This window comes from Falco biarmicus, unplaced genomic scaffold (assembly GCF_023638135.1).
Source record: "Falco biarmicus isolate bFalBia1 unplaced genomic scaffold, bFalBia1.pri scaffold_36, whole genome shotgun sequence".
Lineage (NCBI taxonomy): Eukaryota > Metazoa > Chordata > Aves > Falconiformes > Falconidae > Falco > Falco biarmicus.
The window spans coordinates 734,090-757,403 of NW_026611914.1; the positions used below are offsets into that span (position 1 = coordinate 734,090).

The window sequence follows — 23,314 nt, forward strand, 5'->3', positions numbered from 1 at the left end:
AGGAAAGCTGTAGGGTGATTCTGTGTGTGTGTGCATGTCATCTTATCCCCCAAAGTTGTAACCTCATCCTGTCGCTTCTAGAGTATTCCTTCTTCCCACCAGCTCCAGCTGCTGTTCTTGGTTATGGTTCCTAAGGTGTGTTTTACACTCCACACCAACCTTGGCCATAGGTCTTGGATGGGTGGAGGAGAGCTTAGGCCTGTTTCTGTGTAAGTTACTGCATTCTCCTGCGCTCTTGTCTTTTCCGGCCACCTTACTTTTTCTTCTGCCACTGTTGCTTTCACAGACGCAGAAGCAGAACATGCTGGCTCTGACATCCAAGGACTTGCACAGCACGTGGGAGGAGCACTTGAAGTCAAGATCCCACCTTGAAGAGCGCGTTGCTCAGCTGGACGAGGAGAAGGCTGAACTGTTGCAACAGGTGAGCCCAGAAAATTCTCCGGGCACCGAGCCAATACCCAGGAGAACCACATGCACCTTCTGGTCAGGTTCTTACATATCATTGTTTTCTGTTATCCCTGCCATTCAGGCTGCGAGTACCTTATTGTTTGGGGGTCATGGAGGAAGCAAATAAAAGCTAGATGGGTATCCTTGTGTAAGTTCTGGAGTGGCTCTGTTGGGAAGAGTTCCCAGTGTGGTTTGCTATCAGTTGAGCACATCGAGCAAGGCCACAGTTCCCAGTTCTTCCTTGGATTTTGTGTGGTCATCTTCTGACCCCTTGGTTTCTGGGCAGGTTTAAAATGCTTGATGTTTCCAGTGCGTGTGTGGAGGAGCTGCTGTATGTTTTCAGCGTAGCGGGAGCTTGAAAGCCTTGCAGAAAAACATACTGAAGGAATGCTGGGTAAATGAACGAGTGCTTGGGAAACAAGCAGCGCCTGCCAGTTGCCAAGGGACAGCCTTCCCCTTTTCTCCTTTTCTGTAGAGGGAAAATGGAAGTACAAAGTCAAAACAGCTGCCAGCTCTCCTCTGGTGTGGCTGAGAAAACACCAAGAGGAGGAAAACCAGCATGTGGCTAAGTAAATGGCCACACAGAAGAGGTGGAGGTAATGGCCGAGGGGAATAAAATGTTGAAGAACTCCAAAAGATCAGATTCCTCCACAAGCCCCTGCCTGCTGGTTGCTGGAAGATCCCATGAAAGCTTTGGATGGATCCATGTTCTCCCATGAAGTGCATACCTACGTAATCCCTGCTATGAGCAGAGGCACTGCCAAAAGTGTTCTCCAGCATCTTTTCCACCTGTTATGTCTAGAAGAGGATGGCCTTTGCTTCAGCGAGGGCATCTGTTTCTGTAGTTACGTATTGGTCTGTTTGATGTGAAACCTGAAGGGATGGAATATCCTCAGGAATTCCGTCCCGTGGCATTCTGTGGAACGTGGCTAACGGATAGAGACGTCCGGCAGCTTCTCTGTGGAGAGCGCTAGATGCACAGACTGTACGTAGGTATTTTTCCTGTGCTCTGTTTGTGTGATACACTTTCAAAAGAGAAAAGAAAGATGTGAGAGTGAAAGAAAGGAAGTGAAGAAGCTGGTAGAGTTGAAACGCCCAGCTGAACTACGTCTGGCCCAAGAAATGAAAAGAAACCTCGATCTGCAGAAAGACTGTAAGAGGGACGGCTTTTTAGCGTGGTGAAGAGGTATCCCTGCGTAGAAGTCATGTTTTATTAAACTTTAGTGTAAAAATAGGTGTACCTAACTGTGAGCAGATGCCGGCCTCGTGTTAGTTCTTGCAAGGTACTTCTGTACACCAGCCCCTAGTTTTCACTAGCTGCCAAAACAACTGCAGGTGCAGGTTGCCCTGCAGTTCTCCTGGGAAAAAGGGAGTCTTTCATTCCTCTTTTCAGGTGAAATCTGGACTCTCCAAGTGTATGTGGCACAGGAATACTGGTTTTTCCTGGTAATTCCTAGTGTGTCAAGCACGTTAAAGATGAAGCAAGCTGTGTCTGTGCTGTTTACATGAGAGTATGTGAAAAAGTCCAGTTTTGTTCCTTTGCTTCATTGTTTTCATGACTAGTTTGCTGTGCAGGTTGAAGAGGCTGCTGAGCAGAGCTACGAAGGAACTAAGGGTGTATGAGGAGAGAGGGGGACTGTCCCAGCTTAATTTGCAGGGAGAAATGAAGAGCAGGTATTCTGAAATGGTCAATGAAATTGGCAGATTAAGAACAAAGGTGAGCTTTATTTTGTTTGGGTTATTGTGGTGTTTTTTCTTGTGAAACCTTTGTTCTTTCTTTATACTTCTTTTCATATTGTTGACTTTTTTTCTTGGCTGTATTTCTGAAATTATTTGGCTGTTTTTTGATGTTCCTTCTATGGTCACAGTAGTAGGCGACTGTAATACTGATGTAGCTCTTAGGGGTAAAGACGGAAGTGTTACGTACACAGCAGTATCTGCGAGGGCACATCAGGGGTAGGCTGTCCTGCAGAGGAAGGGCAAAGCAAGAGCCACAGCAAGGCTGGCAGGGTCTGTGACCACACAGGCCAGGGATCAGCCCCACAGGCCCTCACCAAGAAGAGCAGAAGAGTTCTGGGGACAGTAAGCAGAGTGCGCCAAGAGTGCAGATCACCAGGCCGGTCCATAGGGATGGGCAGGTCTGCAGTCCTACTGGGCCGTCACGTCCATGGGTGAGGGTCAGGGCTGAGAGCAGTGAAGGCCCAGCACAGGCCTGGCTGCAGCTTGAGGCCGTGGCAGCATCGTCGGGCTCCGACGGATGCATTCCCTCTCGGAAGAGAGGGGAGTAACGCCACCATCACTCGGAACAGCTCTGTGCAGTTGGCCTTGCCCAAGGTCACCCCCTGAAGGCTGTCTCGGGCACGAGTTGAGCAGGAGGCAGGTGGGGGTTTGCTTTTCGGAATGGTGTCTTTGCTTCCCAGGGCACAATGCAGTGTGAGGTGGTGCGGAAGAAACCCTGTAACTTGTTGCTTACTAGTAGCTGACTCAGTCCGTCTTTCCTGGTCTTAGAGACCCACAAATGGTTTTGAGGTTGCTCTGCGGCGAATGAAGAGACGGGACGCAGCTTGATGCAAGCAAATGTCAATTTATTGTACAGAAGCACACGTTTTTATACACTTTCAGAAGCTGCGCGTTTCAAACTAATTGGTTCTTGAAGCTAAGCCTTGCATACTAGGCAATCCCTGATTGGTGGTTAACTACCAGCAATTAACAGCAAGGTGTTACCTTTCCTTGGCGCCATCCGTCTCCCACTCCCCTGTGCTCTGCAAACATGCCTCATCATGTTAATTGTTGTCTAGACAAGCTCGAGCACATTCCCCTCAGCTAACCGATTGCCACGCGTGGTCCTAGTTTCCAGCCCGCTCCTGCATTGCTCTGGCCGTTCGGTAGCATGTGACCTTTTAGCTGCTTCTCCGCTCATTACTGAGATAGCTGTGTTTCAAAGTTATGCTCCTTTTTAGAAGATATTATTGTAGAACGAGTCAACTGCCTTGACAGTGGCTCATTTTTAGTTCACAGGTTAGCAGCATATTTGTGTTCCTGTTGGAAGAGTTATTTTGAATGACAGGGAATGGAATTACGTTTGGGCAATTTTAAATAAGTGTAAAGTTTCTACGTATTTTAGAGACTTTCAAGTGTTGACTCTGCTGGTTTCCCCCACTTTTTTAAAAATAAAAGATGATGGGATATCATGTTTTATGGTTAATAGGTATAGACGATGGATGTTTCTGGAGGGGGAAAGAAGGGGATAGAGCTGTAGTTGACCATTGGGACCTATGGGAAGTCTGATATTTCCTGGAAATCTTTTGAAAACAAACTGCAGCTTTGACCTAAAGAGACTGTCTTCTGCCACCACTGCTGCAAAAGCGGTGTTCTGAACTGCTACTTCCAGATCTTTTAGCGTAATGGAAGAGAAGGGTACCCGTTTCTTGCCTTGTCAGTTCTGTGACAAAGCTTTGACCGTGTGACAGCATGTGACAGTTCCTCTGAAGCGTGACACATGGTTCTTTTTCTGATGAAACCAGAATGTGGCTGTGATGTAACTGGGTATGGGTGTGTTTGATTTCCTATGATCGTATGAACATCTCGCAGAAGAATAGCCCTAGTGCTTTTCAGCCTAGCCCTGCGGGTGTCATGCCGCTGGTTTGGTACCTCTCGGTCCGTGACCCACTGCAGAACTGAGGAAGGATGGGAACCTGAGGAATGCTGTCAGAAATTATGTGAAAGCTGTTCTTGTTTTAAAAGAAGAGCCTGGTTTCACTTTTGTGATAAATAGTCTTGATGGCCAACTCCTTTACCAATTTTCACAGATTTGACTAATTTTAGATCCCTCTTAGTTCCCTGGTTTTTTCCCCTTTCCTGTCTACAGGTTGATGAACTTTCCCAGCAGCTGGAGATAGAGCCTAAAAAAGGCATGCAGCTAGAAGCACAAAATCATGATTTGCGAGAGGAGTTGTCCACCATGCGTGGGAACCATGAAAACCTGGAGAAGAGCAAAAGCCAGCTGAAAGAAGAGGTGGCTAATCTCAAACACCATATGGAGACTAACATGGTGGATCGCAGCCAAATAGAACAATCCAAAAGAGAGGTGGAAGAGTGAGCTGAACAAGAAATAAGACAAAAACGGCAAGAAGTCAACCTGATTTTGCAGGTAAGTTCATTTCTTATGTGTGTCTGTTATAGACTTCTGTTTTGGTTGTCATTTATAGGGGCGGGGGGTGGTGCCTGATTCCATGTGTTACGCTGTACTTCTGTTTTTCCTGAAGGGCAGTGGGAGAAGGGAATATGGTTGGGCAAGACGCTTTCATGTGCGTGCAGTGTGCCTGCAGGCCCTGAATCAAAAACTTGCCAAGGTAGAATTTCATTTTGCAGTTCTTGGAGGGGTATCACTGTCCACTGGTCTTGTTCTCATTGTTTATCCTTGAATGGGTATTGCAACTTAGAGTTGTCACAGCCAGGCATACGCATCTTCCTTAGTCATTGCACAAGGGGCAACGCTCAGAAAAGAAGTCACCAAAGCTGCAGGGTGGGGGCTGGGGGTGCGGCATCTCCATAATTTCTTTGAGGAATGCTATGCCCTGTCCTACAGAGATTGTGTTCTTCCATCAGTAGCTTTGATGAAGAATAGTGCTAAGATGGGGGTTCTTTCTGAATGAAAAGAATCATTTAGTGTGGTAGTTCCAGGGTTCTGCCCTGGTCGCTGATGGCAGTGAGGAGGCACAGTTGCCTCGCTGAATAGAGCTGGGCCCTTGAAATTGGGTACGTGCAATTGACTGGCGAGGGGAGTTCTCTTTTTCTTTGCGGTGGTTGAAAGTGTGTATCTACTTCAGATGCAGGCAGCCTCCCAGGACAGATTAGAACAAATCAGGGCCAGTCGTCATGCTTTGCTGACAAGCCAGCTAGAACACGGAATTGGAGACCTCGAACGTGAATTGGACAGGATAAAAAATACCCAACGAGACAGTATTTTTCAAAAAGAATCTGTACAGGCAGAAGCGGAAAAGTACAAAGACCTGTATCTGGAGGAAGTTAAAAATGGAAGGTGCCTAGGAAATAAACTGGAAGGGTAAGTCCATGCATTTTTGGCGTGATAATAAGATACTACTTTTTCCTCAAGCAGTTTTCTTCGTTAAATACCTTTTCTACATCTGGTCAGCATTATGCATAAGAGAGCATATTTGTGATGAAAGTACCTTAAGGCTCCCCCCTGTTCATTGGAACTATCTTCGTTTCTCTTCAGTGTTCCAGCAGTAACACCACCGATCATGGGCATTAATAGGATATTTTTGAAGTTGAGTTTGTTTTAACAGGCAGCCTTTTTGCCAGTCTCTAATCTCCTCTTCTTATTCTAAGTACGGCAGAAAAGAGAATGTCATGTCCTTTACTGCTTGAATAAGGATAGGCCCTTCAGAGAACGGCATTTGGTGCTATGAAGAAGAACAACAAAAATCTTTTGGCTTCCATTTTAGCCACATGTCATAGGTTTCTGCTTGCTTTGGGAAAGGAAGGGAAGCCCAGAGTTCTTACGCCGGTGATGTACCTTTCAGGAAGAGCTATGTAAACACACGGTGTGCACAGACTGCTTTGAGGCCTTAATGCTGAGAAGTCCAAAGAATTGGTTAACTCTTGCTGCTTCCTGCAGGTAGTGTGGCTACCTAGAAATAGGCTCTTCAAAAAACCTCAGATCAAATTATGGACATTTTTTTTGAACTCTCTTAATCCCTTCCACTTTCCGAAGTCAGATAATAGTCAAAGACCTGGAGGGTAACTTTGCGGAAGTGTTATTACCAAAGATAATTCTTTGTATGCTTCTGAATGTTTCAGAGCTAATGAGAGATGAGCAGAAGCCAACGCTAAGCTCCTTCAGGAGTGCCATAGAAGCAAACCTTTAATTGCAAGCAGCGCTGTCAGTGGTCCAGTTCTGTATTCAACTGAACTGGGACATATTAGCAACAATCCGGCACTGAATAGAAGTCTAAATCTAGGAGGAAGCTTCCTAACCCCGACCGGGAATACGTTACCATCAAGAAACAGAGTTGAAGCCTATGTGGCTAAGGTAAGCGTTTTTAAATACTGGTCTCAACTAGTGTTGAAGAGTATCTGTAAGCAAGGTTGTGCTTTTCAGTCTAAAGTTAGAATCCATTTCTAGTTCCAAACCATATGCTCTAATATGCTAAACCAAATTGCTCATCAAACCAGTATACAACTAGGTGGTAGAAATGAAGACTTCTGGTCATTAGGGTTATAAAATTTCCAGAAGCGCTCAAAGACCAAAAAATACTGAGTTCTAAATGATGAACTGCGCAACAGGTTTTTTTTGCAAGTTCTCTTTTGCAAGAGAAACTGTGATGAAGAATACTGTGGCATAGGAAGCTCCCAAATAAGCTCTTCAGTAAAATTTAATGCGGATGCCCCATCCCTGGCAGTGCTCAAGGCCAGGCTGGGTGGGGCTTGGAGCAACCCGGTCTAGTGGAAGGTGTCCCTGCCCATGGCAGGGGGGCTGGAACTGGATGATCTTTAAGGTCCCTTCCAACCCAAGCCATTCTGTGGATGACCTTTTTTAAAACAGCTATCTTTATGATGAGTGCAAAATCCCATCAGACTTCTTTGTTTGAGACACCTTTTCCCCCTTCACTGATGTTCATGCTAGCAGTTTCTTCACCGGAACTGGTTTTAGTACAATACCAACAAAGGGATGCTTCAAAACTAGGATGGTATGAACAGGGCACGTTACTTCTCACTTGAGTGCGGGACGAATGCTGTGCCTCGGAGGCATTTGATTTTGTGGGTCCTGCTATGTGGTATTATATGTAACTGCTCCTCAGGAAGTCTACAGAGCTTTCTAATTTGGTAAAAAGCTGCAACCTCTGCAATACCTCTGGTCAAAATATGCCCTGTAATTAGCAGTCAGCATGATAGCACATCCCTCACAGAATGGTAAACGTGATATCATGAGACTTGGAAACAGATGTCAGTAGTTGTAATCGGTTTCCCACCTAGCATAGGACTGAGGCATGGGCAAGCTTGCCTGTTCAGTCAGTGTCTGTCCCTCGCACATTCTGTTGTTGAATGGATGTGAGAAGCATTTGGTCACCTTTAAGCCTTACCCTGGTTCAGTGGTCCCACCTACATTGGAAAGAATCCATTTAAAATAACGTGTCTACATACTGCACATGGTTTAAGAAAAAGAAAAAAACCAAACCAAACAACAAAACAAAAATAGACAAAGCAGTGTGTAGGTAGTGCGTAGCAGCAGCAGTTAAGAGATGAACTTTTCTGTATCGTTGTGAATGTGGTTTTTGTGTCAGAGGGGTGGACATAACACTACCTAAAGAACGTGGGAGGCAATTAGTACTGTACCACCTGCAGGGATTATTCTGCACGCAAGCAGCAGAAAGGAGGCGAAATTCAGGGATCCACTGCAAAACTGAAGTAAGGAGAAAGCCAGGACAAGGGAACAAGAGGGACAGGGAGCAGGGAGCAAGTGAGGGCAGGGAAAAAAGAGAGAGAGATGGGAGCGAGATGTTACAAGAAGAAAAAGGCAAAGGAGGAAACCATCCCACTTCTAGGAAAAAAGCTGTCCTAGTTTAAAAGAAAAGGGTTTAACAGTTGTGGTTTCTTTTTTTGAAGAAGAAACAGGAAAAAAAAATAACCTCCCTGTTACTAAATCCAGCTGCACATCTTTTTATGGTATTTCTTCCTGTAATCACCAGTTAGGGAACGACTGAGACTAATTGTAGTGTCACTGCTTGTAGCCTCGAGTCACCTGACGTTCAGTGTATTCAGGGAAGTCTTAAAACCTGATCTTCTCTGGAGTCCTTCAGAAGAAAGGAACTGAGTTCTCAGAGGTGCAGTAGTTGCTAGAGGACTAGGCGAGTATTTCGCTTAGAACTGCGGGCTTAATTGTTCTCAGTCGGGTGCAGTATGTCATGTGCATAACATGCATCTGAGAAAAGAGGATTGAATTGCAACATAAGACTTTGAAGTCAGGAAGTAACAAAAGGGAAAAACTGCATGTATTCCTCTGCATACAATAATGGGTGGCAAATCTCAATCAGTTTCCAAATGCAAAATCACCAGATGCACAGTCTGTGCTGTCATTTCCGCAGGAGTCCCGTGCCATTCAGGAGGCAAGTTGGAGCATGAGGGAAGAAATCAGAGATTATAGTGTTAGTCTATTTTGAAATGCTTTGCTGGTTGTGCTGCCTGGTATTCTGTCTGTTCACCAGACTGTTTCAAAGCAGAAGAATTTCTCTGACTCTAAGCCTTTTCTTCACTTCACTGTTTACTTCAGTTATGCCTCAGCTTTGTTTTCCCACTAACCTGGTTCCCTTCTACAGAATTTGCCTTGCCTTTAAATTCAGGATGCGCAGTGCTGCCTTGGCTGGAGATGACAAATGTTTCTGCCACTGAAGCTCTAAATGACAGGGAGTTAAGAAGCTGAAATTGCAGTGTGCCTCAGGCAGTCCTTTTGCACTACTTTTTTTAGTCAAAGCTCTCTGCAGATTTGGTGTTCCTTGTAGTAGCTTCCTCAAGGTGAGAAGGGCTATTGGAAGTAGGGAACATGCCAGCCATTCTGAAGAGGAAGATGTTTGTGTAAATTTCGTTTGTGCACAAGCTTTGAAATAGCTTCAGGGGCAAAGAGGTGAAAATAGTTCACACTGCTCTTATTCAAAATGATGGTGATCATTGGTCCTGCAGCTGTTGGAAAAAACACTGGTAAATGATGCTGACAAGAGGAAGGAGTGCTCCACTAGCAAGTGGACACAGTTTCTTCTTTAGACTTAACTAAGGAATTTGGTGTTTAAAGGCTTGAAAGATTGCACCGTTTTCCTAAACATGAGGCATGACTATCAGTGATTACACATAGAGCCGTACATGTTGAAGATGGTAATATCACAAGTTCAGCAAAAAATGAGCGTGTTATTCTTAAAAGAGCATAAAGAAATGTGTTCCATTCCAGTATAGCCCCTTCCCCTTTATCAAATATATACGCTACAGAAATGAATAACCTTGAAGTGCAAAAGGATCTTTAAAAATAGAAAAAAGTTCATATTGGCACAAGCTTATTAACCAGTAGAATCCCAATCCCATGCAAATGTCTTCGGGTTTTTTTGGTGTTTTTTATTTGTATTAGAGCTTCAGTGATGTGGAATAAATTACAAGTACTTGACAAATTCTGTGCATGTCATTAGACAGTGACTGTAGCAACTAGCAATTCAGCATTTCAGACCTGCTCCCTTAGTCCATAGACTAAGGCAAGGAATGTCTCCTGCAAGTGCTGCAAGGAGGTTTTGGGACTGGAGTCCTGCTGTTAGGTTTAACAAATGTCAAGCTTAAATCCTAACAGCTGTGCCAAAGGCTGGTGAAAATGAACGTGCGTGTCTTGACAGACAAGAACAGTGAACTCTGCAACCAGGGTGAATCAGTGGATAAATGAAACCAGTTTAATGTGGGAAGGGAAATGTCTGCTTCCTCTTCATCTTTCAATTTCTGTTCCATTTCTGATTTGGCTTTCTGCACTCTTGTAGCAGTCTTTGTTGTTAGCTTTTTTACTTGCTTCATTTACATGTAGGCCACGTTCTTGTTTCTCACTGAAGACCTGTGAACATAAGGCCATTTTTCTTTCTTCTTCAGCTCCTTCATCAAAAATCTGTCCCTCTCTTCTTTGCAGCCAGATACATGGCAAGGTTTGCAGCCAGCATTGTTTAATGTTGGGATGGTATTTTATACTGGAAATGTTGTCTGTTTACGCTGTTAGGTTTTGATTAAAACTTACTGATGTATTCACATTTTCCTAACACTGCGCATATTTTGAACTTTAGTTTGTCCAAGTGAAAGAATGACTGCTGCAGGGGACTTCTCTGCTTTATGTATTTGTAGTGCAAGGGCTTCGGTGGTAGTTAACCGTCTGTGAGGTGTAGCGCAAGGGCTTCGGTGGTAGTTAACCGTCTGTGAGGTGTAGCGCAAGGGCTTCGGTGGTAGTTAACCGTCTGTGAGGTGTAGCGCAAGGGCTTCGGTGGTAGTTAACCGTCTGTGAGGTGTAGCGCAAGGGCTTCGGTGGTAGTTAACCGTCTGTGAGATGATAGTCTATGGATTTAATCTGTTATAATGGAACTTTGAGCTCTAGGAGTAGGCTGGTTTACCCTCCTTGCCACTTCTGATATACAAAAAGTTCTTGGTGGTCGCAGCAGTTGTGTCTAGGAACTCAACTTCAGAACAGTACTGGTACTCCAGACTCGGAGCATCATTTCACGGAGTCTTACAGGATCCAGCTTACTCTGTGCTAAAGCAGCCTGTGTGGATAAGTAGTAAGTCAACACCACTTTCTGAAAAAGAACTGTTGAGAAGGTGCCTGCTGCAAATGAACACCTGGTGTGTTACCGCCTGAAGAGATGTGCAGTGAGGTGAGAAGTACCTGCTCAGGAGGTTTGGGACACTCAGCTGTGATGCCTTTCCCAGGGGTTTGGGGGGAAGGAGAAAAGTGGAGGCAAGTTAAGGTCCTCGGAGGTGTATTTTGCCTGGCTCTTCATTCATTCCCTTTTCAGAAATCAGTGTGTTGGCTTTATTTCCACCTATTTCTCTTCCCTCAGACATGGATGAGAATCACAAAGACGTTGATGGAATGAATAAGAGGAAAACAAGACCTTTTTCTTCTCTTGATTGATTTGTACATGTTGCGGAGGGTCCTGTGGACCTTCTAGTCATTGTGAAGACTCAGGAAACCAGGGAAAGTGGTTTCTTCTAACACCACTAAGTACTACGACTTTGCTTGGGCTTGGTCCTGGGTTTGGGCCGTATTTTGGTCTAGGCATTAGTTTTCCTGCTTTTCTCTGTTACCTGTGTCTCGTCTCAGGAGTTAGGGGGTCCTTTCTCCCCGGAATTTTGCTTCTGCTCGTACCTGCTTGAAAACAATTAGAGATTTGGGGGGTCCTTTTCCATTGTTCATGCAGCTCTGTTGGCACAGAGTATTTCAATGAAGTATCACAGAGTGGTGCTTCTCCTGCAGGATCCGGTGAATTTGGTCCCAGCTTTCCCTGTGTTCCTGGAGAGAGAGCCCTTCCCTCCGCTTCGCTGGTTTACAGCCCCGCTCCTCTGACCCTTGCAGTTACTGCCTGTTACTGCTGCTCTTGTGAGGGTAAGCAGAGTGGTTTCCTTCCTGAGGCTCTTGCTCTCTCTGTCCTGTTGAGTACCCTGTGCAGTGTTTCCGTTCTTCTTGTTGTTGTTATGCTGCTAGGTGGGTCTGCTCATTTCATGAAATAAATGCTCCTTCCCCCAGGAATTCAGTACTAAAATCAAGAGAGTCACAGAAGGAGTGAGGGTGGAAAGGGGCCTCTAGAGATGATCTAGTCCGACCTCACCCCTGCTCAAAGCAGGGTCAGCCGTAGCAGGTTTCTCACTGTTCTGTCCAGCCAGGTGGTGTACATCTCCAAGGATGGACCCTCCACAACCTTTTCTGAGCAACTTGTTCCAGTGGCTGTCCATGCTTACAATTTTTTAAAAAATAATAATTATAAAAATCCTTGTGTTAAAGTTTCCTCTATCTGGATTTGTGCCTATTCCTCTTGTTCTTTTGCTTGGCACCGCTGAGAAGAGTCTGGCTCCATCTTCTGTACTCCCCCCACCAGGTACTTATACACATAGATAAGGTCCCCCTGAGCTTTCCTGTTCTCCAGCAAAGAAACAGTTGCAGCTCTCAGCCTCTGCATATAGCTCACAAGGTCCAAGCCCTGCAGCATCTTCATGGCCGTCGTAGCCCTGGAAGCTGTATGATACGTGTTTGGAAATTCACTTCTGTGTGTCACAAATTTGATGGAAAAAATGTAGGAGTAGCAAGTACCATCAAACGTAAACAACAGCGTATAGCGCTTGGACTGTGACTCTTAAATTAGGAGATGTGGTTCCTTCTTGTGAAGGCTTCTGAAGGCAGAATCATAAGTGAGAATAACTTAATTGGTAACAATACCCACTTTCTAGGGGAGAAGAGGCGTAAGTGCTGCTTTGCAGTGATCCAGGCTGATTCCAGCTACATAATAAACCCCACAGCACTCGCTGCGTAGAAGCTGTAGCTGCCGTTGTTTTTCTTAGTACACAGTTTGCAAGAAAAAATTGTGTGTGCTTTTATATTTTTATAAATGTGTGTCGTGGTATTTGCAATAACAATAAAGAAGTTTTGGCGTCATCTGTAGGAGCTCTTTCAATTTCCCATCTTAAGGTGGAGAAAAGAAGAATATTGGCACACGCTTTTTTCTGTACAAATGGTGTATGTCAATCCTGCAGCAGCTGCTGGTGCAGCTCTTCTCTCTGTGAAGTTGCAGAAGCCAGCCTCAACTGGCTGATTTGTCCCTGTGGGTGGCATTTGTACATATCTCGGCATGTAGCTGACATCCTGTTTGTGTGTTTGATGATAAACTTCAGCCGTACCTTCACTGCTATAACTGCGCTAGGCTTTCTTGCTTTCTTCCTGTGTATTTTGTTAAATGCCCAGTAATAATCCAGCTGGTGAGTTACAAATTGTTTTGTTAACGTTGCTGAGCAATGAGGCAGCTGCAGCCCGACTGACCAAAAGTTTCTCTTCGAGAAAAATCAAACCCCAAACCAAGGTGTGTCTACTTGGAATTATATTTTTAGGTTTTCTCTCATTATGTGTGGATTTTAAGAATGTTTTAGAAGTTTAATATTAGAAAAATGTAACTGTTAAAATATTAACTATATTTTCTGTATAATTCTAGGTACGGCAGGAACTAGATGAAAGAATCGCTAAAGAACTTAAACAAGGTAATGTGTCACTGTTAGGGGCATTTTTAAGGAAAAAGAGGAGTGTTCCTAACTCCTGAATGTAATGGCTTGAAAGCTGTCAAGTTCCTGTGCTAAGCACAGGGAGGTTTTTCTGCTAGCTTTCCAGTTTAGACCTGAATGTGAAAATTTCCTGCTTACCAAAAGATTGTGTAGAATGTTATGCAGTTGCCTGAAAAAGACAAGTGCAGAGAAAACTAACCCGCTTCCTCTACACGGGTGCACTTGGCTTAAGCTGAAGTCACGTTTTTCTAGAGTGAATCCTTGAGCACAAACATCAAACGTAAAAGAAGCCCTGAGAGAAGACGTTTATAGACTTCAGCCATCACTGCTTCTTCCATGTGCGTCGGTTGCATTCCGCACTACATCATACCGCGCCCATTCTCTGCTGTTGGGTCTGGATTTTTGCTGTTTCTTGTCCATTGCTTGTATTTGTAGCTTATATGTTGCAGTCTTTTTTGAATAAGCAAGAAAAATATAATCGGTGATGAAAGATACCCTTTCTTTGGGAAAAGATCATTTAGTAGCACTTAGGCAAACATCAGATGAGTTGAATGCTTTTAACACATAGCATGAAACATGCTCTATAATATGAGGCCAGGTGTCGAAAGAGGAATTCCACCTGTTTCAGGGTAGTCGTTCCTCCAGAGTCACTGCTTTGCTTTGCAGTGACTGGTGCTATTTCAAAGCAGGTAGCCCCTGCGAGAATTTCCTTCTGTTCCTGCATGCTTTTGGTAATACAGAGAGTGTTCAGCTGTAGCTTCACAGCTCGTTCCGTGTGTCCGAATGGACACAAAGCCGTTGCATTTCATCCGTGTGCATTTTGAACCTGACTGTGCATCTGCTAGGTGTCATAGAGTGCGTTTGGTTTCAGGACCTTGTCGGAAAAATGTGGCTGGAGAAGAACAGGAAAGGTGGGCTTGCTTTCGTTGAGTATGTGTTTTTGTGGAGGAAAGAGGGTTTTGCCAGGGTGAGTTACAAAGACGCCCCTCAAAGAAAGTGCCAGGCTAGGAGACTTGTCCTGGCCTGACTGCATTGCAAAGGTGTTTGCGTTTTCACCGGCGGATTCTTTTTAAGTTTGTCACAGAGAAGGCAGAAGCTGGTTTTTAGGAGCAGAGTTCCAATAAATCACTGCTTTGAACATTCAAGGAAAACAGATACTGGAGGTTCGAGAGGTCTGCAGGGGGGCTCAGTTTAGCACTGGTGTAAGCAGGAGTCATTTGTGGGTTCCCTGAAGATGTTCAATGTGTAGCCTATAGAATTTCTGTCACTGGCTTTAGAAATACTGTTGGCTGGTAGGCAAATGTGGAAAAAGATTGTTTCTTCCTTTGTGCCTAACCCTTTAATTGTTATGTCCCCTTGGAAGTTTTTAAATCTCTTTCTGGACTGTAGTCTCTCCAGTTATCCATGATGTTTTCATAGTGACTGATTTGGCCCTGTCTAGGGTAAAAGCAACACCGGAATGTTGTTTCTCTTCTCCCTAGCCACTGCTGAACTTGAAGCTGGATCTGCTGGAGCTTCTCCCATGGTATCTTCTGACGGATCTTCAGAAAGTATCCACGTTGACAGGATCCCCTTTGCAGGGCAGTACAGGAGCACCGCGATGTTTTAACCAAAAATTACCTGATTTGAACAAAATGCTGGGGAAAAAAGCTCTGGAAATCATTTTGTTTACATAGTGCGTCTATAGTTTCTCATCCCACAGTTCAGATGGGAAAATGTGTTTATTGCAGTCCGAATGTGAATTCTAAGTCTATTAAATGGATGTCAAGACATTGCACTTGCCTGTTGGTTTATTGATGCATAGGTGTTTTATTTTGCACTCGCCACGAGAAGCACACCTATTTTTGTCGGACCAGCAGAATGACTCACCTTGATTCTTGAGCGTGACAGAATTGTCAAAATGTTTCTTGTTAACGTAGAAGCATTATTTTTTCTCCACTGATGTTCTGTGTTTTAACAAAAGCATTCCCTTTGTTCTGCTTAATCCTTTCACCCTATGTGTTTTTAATGTTTCCAGTGTTACTTTAATGCTTAGGACATCATTTGATGTGATTTGAGCCTGCTGCTTCAGTCCAGATGCCGTGACTGCTTCTGCCGATAAAGTGAAATCTTCACCAGTGGTCATGCTGGAGGACGGGGCACTTTACGTTGCTGTCACCTTATGCGCCGTAGGTTTAACATTACTGTGAGTGTGTAGCAGTGCAGAGAGAGTTATGTGGTGGGTTTGGTATGTTTGTTTTGGATCACAGGACCACGGAACGGGTGAGGTTGGAAGGGACCTCTGGAGGTCATCCGTTCTAGCTCCCCTGCTCAGGGAAGGCCACCCAGAGCTGGTTGCCCAGGACCATGCTGGCTTTTGAGTATCTCCCAGGATGGAGCCTCCATGGGCAGCCTGTGCCAGTGCCCAGTCACCCTGATCGGAAAGAGGCATTTCCTGACGTTCAGCCCCAGCCCTCTGTGTTTCCGTTTGTGCCCGTGGCCCCTCACGGTATTCATCTTGGGGTTTGTGTTAAAGGCCGCTGCAGCTGTAGACGTTCCCAGTTACTACATCAGCAGCTGCGCTGTACCTGAAACACTTCATGTGCGGGAAAAATGAATGTTAAAATATTAACTTCCAGTCTCCTCAGTACTTTCCAAACCTTGTATGATAGGGCAGCCAATCTTTTTGTTGCTGCTAGCAGCTGACGATACGGTGGCGGTAGCCCAGATGGTAGCCAGTGTTCTGGGACATTCGTGTCAATAAAAGAAGCAGGTTTACTTATTTCAGGGAGTTACCTGTTACTGAAGATCTGCGTTGTCATTTCCTGTGCACAGAAGTCAGTAGTGATCAGAAGATGACAGAACAAAGTCCCAGTTCTGGGAAAGGAAGAATGGTTGTCCCGAGATCAATTAAGACTGGAAAAATCTGGGGGTTTTACCCACTAATTCAAGGACCTGAGTTAACAGGCAGTGAGGAAAGCAATGAATGTTGCTGTGACGCTGTTCCTCTTTATATGAATACATATTTGTGAAGTTAATATACTGTATTTAATTCCAGGTATTCTGTTTCAGCTTGAAATTTAATAAACTTTGTCATCTAATATACGTCTTTGTTTTATCGTTCCCCTTCTTGACATCGCTTTCTACCCCTTTCCCTAACCGTACAGCTCTCCAGAGCGCTCTGCTCCTTTCAGCTCTGTTCGCCGCTGCACCTTCAGCCTGTCCTGGAGGCCAGGCAAAAGGCCAGCATGTGTGTATGTCCTTTTCCACAACTGTGTTAAGACCACAGGCTGGTGTTGGGGTACTCGTGATCAGTTCCCAGACTTTCCCTGTATTTTAGAGCAGTCCTCCTTGTGGTTTGGGCAGAAGGTAGCAGGTGAGCTTCTGGTGGCCGTGGAACGCTGGGAAATCGCACAGGTTTTGATCCCCTGCAAAGGAAAAAGGTGTAAAGAAACTTCTCCAGCCTGCACCAGAGTGGTCAAAGAGAAGTTCAGCTTTTGCTGCTTTCTAGTGTCTCTCCACAGAGGAAGCAGGGACAGAACATCTTGACATTCACGTTGTGTTGTCAGTCACTGTGATAAACTCAGACGTGGCCTGTGCTCAAGTTTCTTCACCGCTCTCTGCTGCCAGCTCTTAGTGAGAGGGGAGAGCTCTTGGCTGGTGGAGCAGCAGAGCAGAAATTCGGTGTTGGCATCTGCCATAACCGGCATTGATGGCAGTTATGATGAGGCGTGAGGGGGGTACAGAGAAGGCCAGGCAATTCCTGCGCTCGAAAGTCCATCCCCAGTGTCACTGTGGGGACACTCCTGATGAAGCAGGAGAGGGCATGGCACTTAGGGGAGGCTCTGAGGCCTGGAAGACAGGGAATGTCTGTCCCATCTTCAAGAAGGGCAAGCCCGAGGAGCTGGGAACTGCAGCCTCACCGTGCTGCCTGGGAAGGTGGCGGAGCACGTACTCTGGAAGCCGTTTCCAAAGATTGGGGACAAGAAGTTGGTAGGGAGGAGCCAGCATGGGTTTGCACAGGGTGAAATCATGCCGCACTAACCTGGTACCTTTCTAGCGATGTGTGAGTAACTGAGTGGACAGAGGAAGAGCAGTGCGTGCTGCTTACCTTGGCTTTAGCAAGGCTTTCTCTGGCTTGTGCCCTAACAGTCAAGTTCAGGTTCAGGAACTTCCTGATCTCTTTCCAAAGGAGAAAGCAAGCGTGTTTCTTGATTTCTTTGCTCAGGTACGTTAGAAACCCTTTGGGGTCAGTAGCTGCAAGCAGGTTGCAGATCTTTGCAGTCAGTTGTATGGAATAAACAACTCTGTTTCAGAAAACCTTATTATGCCAGTTGCTTTTTCCTCATGAGCAAATGTGTCAGGAGTTTCCCAGGTTTTGCTGTCTTCAAAATACCACGTTGAATTGTGGCTACAAAACATTAGTTTTTCAGTTTCTCATTGGCAGAGCAGTGGTTGAGTAGTGCTGCTGCAGCACTAGTGTGTCTACCCAGCAAGGCCTGACTCCTGAAACATCCAGGCATTTGCTTATGATTCATTGCTGATCGCTGCCACTCCGTTCCACTGATGCTCTGCAGAGGGAACAGTTTAGAAAAGCCTTGAAAACAATTCATTAATGCAATAAACATAAAGGACAAATCAGAGACAGGGCAGCTGTCTTCTCCTTTTTGATGTTCCAGCACAGGCACTAGAAATGGGTAAGCCCTTGCTGAATGAGGGATGGGTGAGCTGCAGCTGCTTGTATTGTCTGTGACAGCCATGAAACACTACATTCTTGAAATACAAACGTGAAAATCTGGTAACTCATTTCTTTTTTTCTCTATAAACCGACACCTTCCTGCTGAAGTTCATCATTTTCATATTGACCATCTTTGTGATAATAGAACCATGAACTTGACCTGTCTTTGCCGTGTTTGATCACACAGTCTTATGATTGGATGCGAAGAAAAATCACGGTTACCTCAGTCATAACCAGTGGGGATTAATGAAAGGGGAAAAGATCAGGTTATTGTATTTTCTTGAAGAGAAACCTTGGGTCGTTCTCTGCTTTCTGTTGCAATACAAAGATTCCACGAAAAAAAAAATCTCGGGAGGGGTGGAGAGAGGAAAACTTTGAGCTCATGCAGTTGGTAGGACAGCTTGACCTACATACCACTGAATACTCCATTGGAAAACTCAGGAGAACCGTCTATTGCTAGAATTCTCAGTTATAGTAGCTGAAATACTTTTGTGACTCTGAAAATGATAAAATAATTCTTGAACATAAACCAGATTTTAGCTGAGAGAAGGAAAGATTTACACAGTTAATTTACTACTCCCGTTTATGATACCTGCTTGTGTATCTTTTAGCTACGTAAGGGTACCAGAATGGGTTTGACTTTTACATAGCAGCCGGGGGGGAGGCAGCGGTGTGTTTTGCCAGAACATATTTTTCATTGGTAAAGCTGCTCTGCTCAATGAGAGACTATCACCAGAGCTGTCCGTTGTGTTGGGTTTTTTAAAGTGATTTATTAATCAAAGATGTATTGTCTGGCAATTTTTTATAGTTATGTGTTGGCTGCAGCAAGTGCTTTTGGACAAAAAAGGAACAAGAATATTTTTTCATTCTCCATTTTATTTTCAAGACTAGAATTCTTCAAAGCTAATTTTGGTATTTTTAGTTTCAAATCAACATTTTCAGAGCAAATTAAGTTGTGTAAAATTAAGCAAACGGGAAAGCAAAACTGTTTGCAGTAGTTTGCTGCTTTTCTTGGTGTGGTTTTGGCTTTGGGCAGCCTCAAAACTGTTTGGGTTTGCTTTGTATTGTTCTCCACCTCTTACTTTCCCCCAGACATACTCATTGAGCTTGGACAATCAGTGACTCCTACTGCTCAAAGGCTGTTGTCTTACGCAAGCAGCTTCTTTCTTACAGACTTCCATGAAACTCAATTTTATCTTTTTTTCTTTGTCAGTACTCCAGATTAAAAGGTTAACAGGAACTGTAGAGTTACATATAGCTTTACAAGCAAGAACTTAAATAGTTAGGCATACTGACTGCAAGGGGGAAGTCAGGATAAAAAAAAATGTAAACCAAATAATACTGTGGCTAAGAGATGAAAAACATATTACTGTTACTGCATTTGCAAAAATGGTAGCAATTTTTATGGTAAGTAATATTTTTTTCTCAAAGTGACTACAGTTGAATGTGATTTACAGAAATGAGCTGTGGTGTTTTGTTGGTTTTTTTCCCCTTTTCCCTGTTAGTGGGCAGGAAAGAATCAAAGTGCAGGGAGTTTTTTATTGCTGCACTTGAGTATGGTCTTTTTGAACAACCTGCCTGCCAAGTTTGTTAGGAATCTTACTTAGATGGCACTGTTTGTTACACTTGTTAGAATATTGCCAAATAGTAGCTTGAAATGTGTAGGTGAAGTTGCACTGATAGCTGAGCTGATTTAACAGCTCAACAGTGCCAAACAAAACTCTTCCTCTTTTCTGCCGGTGTGCCTTCCACCTCCCCTTGTATAAGCTTCGTTCAGAATGCTCTAAGACGCTGCAGCTCACTAAACTATTAGACAAAAGAAAAGTTCTTTGCCAGATCGTAGAGCTGGATCAGCTTAGCACAAGGGCTAAAGAGCACCAAAAATGGCTTAATGCGGAACTAAAAGTTGGTGCATGGGGACGAAGGAGGAGTTTAGGTTTTGAAGAGGATCTGATTCTTCATCCTTTAGTGGACCTGAGCTATTAAGTTGGCTCCAAGGTATGTAATGCTACCGTTTGAGAAGCTGAATCGTACAACATGTTTTTCAGGAAAAAATGTTGTGCCCAGAAGTTGTGGTAAATTCTTCTGAGTCCCTGTCATGTGTCCGCCTGCCCCCCCGTCAAAACTAAATGCATGATCTGAGTCGATCTGTCCTCTTTAAGACTATACGTATTTTCTTCTGATCTGTTTCTGTTATTTTTTAGAAAGTCTTGTCTTTTTTTGTTGTTGTTGTTTGAATTGCTGATGCAGTAGCTACCAGAAGGCGGAAGATGACCTCACCAAAAGCCAAGAAAGGCACAGCATCCAGAAGGGGAGTCCAGAAGTAAATTATAGATGGAACAACAAATTAAGTTGCTCTTTGCCTTACCTCTGGGTTGTCTTTTTTTTTCAGTTACTGTAGCACTGGAATCTATTTCTTTCCTTTTAAAGTGATGAATCCTGAAATGTTGTTTGTACCTGTTTTGAAGAATACATGTTTTATTAAAATAGATGTTTATTAAATAGCTGTTTTATTAAAATATTTGCATGATTTATGAATACTTCAATACGAATGCAAAGTTTTGCCAACTTTGAAGTGAGGATGTGTTTTCTTTATATACACAAATCCATGTCTTAAAGGCAAACTAAAGTGCTTTTTTCTGCTTTATAATGTAGAAATAAAGCTTTATTTACTTTTGTTGTGGGTACTTTATAAAGAACAGTGGTGTTGCATCTGATTTCTTCTAATTTTGAGTGAGTCCTATTGAGGGCCACTTAGATGTACACCAAGAGGAAGTCTGAAATGGTAGAGACACCTTTCAAATATTTTTCAAGCGTTTGAATTAAAAAAAGAGAATGTAAGACAAAAGTCACGTCCTTGCATTCCAGTTTGTTACAAAATATGTTTAAACAATTATTTGGAGAACAGGTAGTGAATGTTAGTTATTTTTTTCATAGTATTTGTGTTTGTGTCACTTTTCTAATTACTCAGATTTTCTCTGGAAAGGAGGAGACCAGCATTTCAGACATAGGGCCCAGGGCAAAGAAAAGTACAAACCAAAACCCAAGGTCCATTCTCAACTGCCCCCTCAGGTTTTCTTTTTATGTTAGTGAAAAGCTGTAATTATTAATAATTTTGTAAAGTGTCTAGTTCCAGTGAAAGGTTGACTCACATGTGCTTCTCATAACAAAATTATGGTTTACCTTTTTTTCATAGTTGAGAAGCATGTAACCTTCCAAAAACTTTCTTAAAAGTACTTCCTTGCCTGGCTTTGAGTCGTTTTCAGAGTTGTAAGTAAAAAAATGCAGTGTTTAATTTTGGTGTGAAATACCACTACTTTACATTTAGATACTGCAAAAAAAAAAAAAAAAGTTAGGGCATGAACATTATTCTTATCAGGGAGAGTGCTTTATGAAGTTCGGCAAACCAAAATGAATGCGTGTGAGCCAGTGGGTGGTGTATTTGTGTGGATGTCCAGTGCTCTGCTAGCTTGATTTTATGTCTGAATCGTTACTGAAATAAATATGTTGTAGCATAAAATGTTGAATGAATGCTGAGGTTATGTTTTGAAAACAAGGGAATCCATTTTTTCTAAATAAAACGGGAATAACATATTTAAAAGTTCGTTTCTACTCTGACTGCTATACAGACTCAATCAGCAAAGTGTGGCTGGTGACTTTAAGCATAGCATTCTTTTCATTTCAGATGCAAAAACAGGACTGCTAAAGCCTCTCGCATATTTAAAACTCCTCAAACCAAACTATCATTTTAATGACTTCGTTTAATCATTTTGTTCAAAAAGTATGTTACACTCTTCCGAAGAACTGTTGTCAGGAAAGCATATGGTATTCTCTTGCTGTCTTGCATACTCAAAGTTAATGTCATCCTTTTGTACTTTAGTTGTTTGACATTTTAATTGTTTTAGAAACTTACTTACCAGTAAACTTTCTCTTTATTTTGAAGGTTACAAGCAGTGTGTTTTCTTTTGAGACTGCCAAAGCCAAATGCAGGAAACACAGATATTTCCATATATTTGAAATGTATGTTCTGAGGTGCAGATTTCGTAAGCCATCCCTGCCTCTTCCCACCCCAAAAAAGTCCTGGAAAAAGTTTGTACTGGCAAGTGTTCTGCGAAGAAAAAGGGTGCTTTCCATCCGAGGTGAATGTTGTTTCAGGGCTTGCCGTTGCTCACAAGAGACTGCAAAACTACAGTCTTGGCAAGCAAGAACGTCTTTGGCTCACTGTGAACTGCAATGATGTTTTAAAGCGTGGGATGGTCAGGATAAGCGAAGCGGAAGGCTGTGATAATCCCTGTAGTGCTACTGTACATACCGCGTGCTGTATGTGCTTGCACACGTGTGTGTTGTTTTGCAGAACAGGGATAGGGAAACAGTAGGATTTTGTTGCCATCCCTGTTTGAAAGTGAAGCCCCCAACACAAAAGAAGCAAGCTGCCTTTAGACTGCATCTACTGCTCCTGATGGCTCCAGGTGTGTGTAAATATTAGAGAACAGCAGGGTCCTGCATTCCCAGAGCCACGTGAGCAGTGCCGTGAAGACAAGTGTCCTTGCTGGTATTGCAGTCATACTCCCAAGCTCTCCTGCTGTTTCCAATCTGTGCGCGCAGCCGTGAAAAAAACGGACTGACATTTCCAGCACAGCAGGGAGACTCTTGAGTAGGGAATGTAAAAGACTCCGCTACCTATGTTTCAGAGTGGCCACTATACATGATAAATCTTCACAGGAGAGCTAGTCGGCACTTCAGCTGATGGTGTAATGAGGCTATTGATAATGAAGCACGGAATGCTTCTTTTAGTGCTTGAACGCTTTGCAGACAGATTGTTTCTATTTTTTTTCCTTAATCGAAAATATCTGGTGAAAGAGTCAAATTCAGGATGGGTATAAGATATTTTTTAGATGGTGCTGCTTTGCTAATTTTTACAGGAATATTTCCCAATAAGTTAATCTAAAATGATAAGGTAATTCCCTATGTCTGTTACAGCTAGCATTAAGAAGGGGGTCAGTTGCTTTCCTGAGTAGTTTGACAGACTTTACTCACTGTTTTATCCTGGTGAGCTGCCAGATTTGGGATGCCATAATAACAGTAATGCAATTAGGTTTTCTGCACATTGTCTGGTTGACTTCTTAGTTAAGAGTTTCTTTCCCTTTGGGAATAAGACTAGACAGACTGTCATTTGCTATTACTAATTCTGCTTAGCATTATCACTGGAGCTTTTTTGTAATTAGCTGTCTTAGTTGGCTCTTAAATTTTAATAGCCAATTGAAGCTACATTTTAGCCAAGTTCCCTATCTAAATTGCATTCAGTCCATTAACAAAGTTGGTTCAAAGGCTCTTAAAACAAAAGCCAGTAGA

The 23,314-nt window shown here is 43.5% G+C and overlaps 1 long non-coding RNA gene across 1 annotated transcript; it reads left to right on the top strand.

The window, feature by feature from the left end:
* The first annotated feature begins 233 nt into the window (after nt 1–233).
* On the top strand, nt 234–15,003 carry LOC130143523 (uncharacterized). Its single transcript, XR_008819751.1, has 7 exons — nt 234–421; nt 2,011–2,164; nt 4,316–4,597; nt 5,277–5,512; nt 6,271–6,502; nt 13,179–13,224; nt 14,727–15,003. It is a non-coding gene; the product is annotated as an uncharacterized LOC130143523 (long non-coding RNA).
* Nucleotides 15,004–23,314: the final 8,311 nt, after the last annotated feature.